Source organism: Arvicanthis niloticus, chromosome 2 (assembly GCF_011762505.2).
Source record: "Arvicanthis niloticus isolate mArvNil1 chromosome 2, mArvNil1.pat.X, whole genome shotgun sequence".
Lineage (NCBI taxonomy): Eukaryota > Metazoa > Chordata > Mammalia > Rodentia > Muridae > Arvicanthis > Arvicanthis niloticus.
The window spans coordinates 61,339,700-61,343,628 of record NC_047659.1 but is presented as its reverse complement, the minus strand read 5'-3'; the positions used below and the strand labels follow the sequence as shown (position 1 = coordinate 61,343,628).

General features: G+C 42.0%; 1 pseudogene; it reads left to right on the top strand.

The window, feature by feature from the left end:
- Nucleotides 1-2,551: 2,551 nt before the first annotated feature.
- LOC117703961 (GATA zinc finger domain-containing protein 1 pseudogene) lies at nt 2,552-3,670 on the top strand (annotated as a pseudogene).
- Nucleotides 3,671-3,929: the final 259 nt, after the last annotated feature.

The following is a 3,929-nucleotide window of genomic DNA, read 5'->3' as shown; positions in this document are numbered from 1 at the left end:
TGGCATAGAAGACAGCATTCTGAATACATGAATATCAATAGAGCAGGAACTAGGGTCAACAAATAATAAATGTGACCTCAAGAAATTGAAAAGCTTCTGTAAGGCAAAGGGCATCATGAATTGGAAGAAGAAGTGAGAAAAGGTTTTGTCTAACTCCATATCCAATAGAGTACTAATGTCTAAAATATATGTAGAACTCAAGAAAGTAGATATAAAAAATAAACCAATTTAAAAATAGGGTACATATATAAACAGAAAATTCTCAATAGAGAAATCTCAAATGGCTGGGAAACAAAGAAATGTTCAGTATCTTTAGTCATAAGAGAAATACAAATCTAAGCTACTTTAAGATTCCATTTTACACCTTTCAGAATGAGGATGATCAATAATACAAGTAACAGCTTATGCTGGCAAAGACGTGGAACAGGGGAACATTACTTCAATGCTAGTAGGAATGTAAACTCTTATAGCCACTGTAGATATCAATATGTCTATTCCTCAAAAAATTTGGAATCACTTTAATCAAGACAGAGTTACAGTACTCTGGAGAATATACCAAAAACAAAACAAAAAATGAGGCAAAAAGTCTTGGGGGCATACCCATCCTACCACAAGGACTTTTGCCCATCTATGTTTATTACAACTTTATTCATAATAGCCAAACACTGGATATAACCTACATGTCCCTCAACCAAAGAATGGATGAAGAAAATGTGTTACATTTATACACTAGAGTATTAGCATGCTGTTAAAAAATATGTCATGAAAATTTCAGGCAATTGAATAGAAGTAGAAAAAATAAGTTATGCTGAGTGAGGTAACCCAGACCCCAAAAGAGAAATATGGTATGCATTTATACATGTGAATATTAGCTGTTAAACAAATGATATTTACGTCACAATGCACAAACACAAAGAGTTTAAGTAGAAAGAGGTCAGAAAGAAGGGCATATGGTGTGGGGGTGGAAATGCATGGAGATCCCTGTAATGTGAAAATAGAATCGAGTTTTGCAGGAGTACTGGAAGAGGTGAGGAGAGGAGTGGCAGGGTTCAGGTAGAAAGTTTTTTTGGAGGAGAGACTTGCTGGCATGAGGTGGTATATATGGAGGCTGTGTGGACACCTATTGCAGTTGAGATTTTTGGACAAGGGGTTTTCATGAAGATGTCTAATCAACATAGGCTGATGCTAGGACAAATAGTTGCCCCTGAGTACTGACAGCTTGGTCCTATTACAGAGTATTACAACGTCTACAGGGCTCACTCAAAGTTCAGAGGTTAAGCTCACACCTTCATAAAGCCTTCACCTTTATTTTCTAGTCTCTTTGGTACTTTGCATGCTATGAAAAGGGAAACCTGGACACAAACCCAGTCATATAACTTTCAACCTACAAACTGTCCTGCCTGGAAGATGTGCTGGGGCAATCTTGGCACAGAATTTGTAGGCTTGGCTAACCAATGTCTGACTTAACTTGAGGTTCACCCCAAGAGAAAATCTATACCCTACCCTTCCTCTATGGCCCAGACCCAAAGACAAGATAGGTCAGACACCTAGAGTATAATCAAATGTAGCCACCTGTGGCCATGGATCAACTGGGTTTACCTGAAAGGGTAGCTGTGAACAAAGGGGGATGAAGGGCAAGAAGAGATGAAGCCAAGACAATGTTCTCTGATTAAGGCTTAATATTTTAATGTTCAGCTCTCTATTTAAAGGGAAAGGCCCAACCCACAGCCTTTCTGGTTTAAGCAGGAGATGGGTGGGATTATCTGTTCTTGGTTGCAGGCTGGAGATCTCAAGGCAATCCCACGGGGCAGTTCTTCTAAGTTCCATGCAGCCAAGGTGGGTAACTCCACCTAGATCCTATCACTTGGTTTGTTGTGGTAAACAAGGTCTCTCAGGCCTGCTCAAGTCTGGGGGAAGGGCACAATCAAACCTGACTAGGAAAAAAAATGAAATGATTGCTAATAATATTCTGCAATACTTATAGATTGATTTCTTACCAGTCACCATTAGAGAGGCTTCTCATCAGCAAGTGGGATTAGGTCCAGAAGCCCACAGTCATACATTATGTAGAGAGTGAGTCTAAATTGGAGGTCTCTATTGGGTCACCCCTCAGAGACTGGGGGACCCCATGAAGAGTAACAGGAAACATTGTAGGAATCAGAGAGAATAAATAGCTCTACTGGAGCATGGACCACACTGATTCTACTAAGCTGGGCTCACATAGACTCACATAAGGTAAAGCAGAAAGGATCAAAGTTTCATGGGTGTGCACCAGGTCCTCTGCATATCATTGTTGTTAGATTGGTGTTTTTGTGAGACTCCTAACAATGGAAGGAGGTGTGTCTTTGGCTCTTTAGTCTGCTCTTAGGACACGTTCCCTGCTATTGATTTGCCTTGTCCAGCCTATGTACAAGGCCATTTGCCTTGTTATATTATGTCTTGTTTTGTTGTATTTGCTTTTTGTTTCTTGGAGACCTCCTCTTTTCGGACAGTGCAGACGGCCGCCATTCCCGTGTCGCTGCGCCCGCAGGGCCCGCCCGAGCCGGCCACCATGCTGCTGGGCCTAAAGCCCACCTGCAGCACGTGGAAGACCACATCGTCCTCCATGTGGAAGAAGAGTCCACAGGGCGAGATCCTCTGCCGTCACTGGACGGGCCGGGGCGGCGCGGGCGGCGGCGCGGGAGTGGCGGACAGGACCTGGGGGAGGCGGCGGCTTCGGCACCTTTGCCACCACCTCGGCCAGCCCTTCGCAGAGCAACCGGGCCGGGGGCAGCAAGCAGAGTAAGCAAGAAATTCACAGAAGGTCCGCTCGGCTCAGAAATACCAACTACAAATCTGCTCCAGCTGCTGAAAAGAAAGTTTCCACCAAAGGAAAAGGGAGAAGACATATTTTTAAGTTAAAAAATCCGATCAAGGCTCCTGAATCTGTTTCTACCATCGTCACTGCGGAGTCAATCTTCTACAAGGGAGTATATTACCAAATTGGTGATGTTGTTTCTGTGATTGAGGAGCAAGATGGGAAGCCATACTATGCTCAGATCAGGGGCTTTATTCAGGACCAGTATTGTGAGAAGAGTGCCGCGCTGACATGGCTTATTCCTACCCTCGCTAGTCCCAGAGACCAGTTTGATCCTGCATCATATATAATAGGGCCAGAGGAAGATCTTCCAAGGAAGATGGAGTACCTGGAATTTGTCTGCCACGCGCCTTCTGAATATTTCAAGTCAAGGTCATCACCATTTCCCACAGTTCCCACCCGACCAGAGAAGGGCTACATATGGACTCATGTTGGACCTACTCCTGCAATAACTATTAAGGAAACAGTTGCCAACCACTTGTAGTTACAAAACCAAACCTGGGGCATGCCTACTTAGCAGGTATAAAGCTTCAGTTTTAATCCTAGAACATACATACATGTTTCAAAATGAAGCCGGATTTCCAGTTTTCTTATAACAAGATATGCCACACATTTTTCTCTTTAAAACTTTTTTTCTTTAATTTTTTTTTAGATAGGGTCTCATATGTAGCCCAGGTTGGCTTGACTTTGAGATCCTCCTGCCTCATCCTCCTTGAGTGCTGGAATTACAGGTGTGTTACACCATAGCTAGTTAATGCCAGATACTTCTTCGTGAAGTTCTTACATGGAAACATGACTTGAGAACAATTTTACCCTACTACCCAGTAATTATATTACCTTGCTTAGTACCTGTTGCTTAGAAAATCACAGGATGAAAAAAGAATGAATTGAAGTAAAACACTAAATTTAATGTGTATTTTCCCAGGCAAAATCGCAGATTTCAGGGATATCATTATAAACATGTAGTGTCTAGTTTTCTTCATAATTTATTTCTAGGAACTCATAAAATGAATTACTTTTTTATAGGCACAAAACATTCTTAGATTTTCTTCTTCTTTTTTAAACCCAGGAT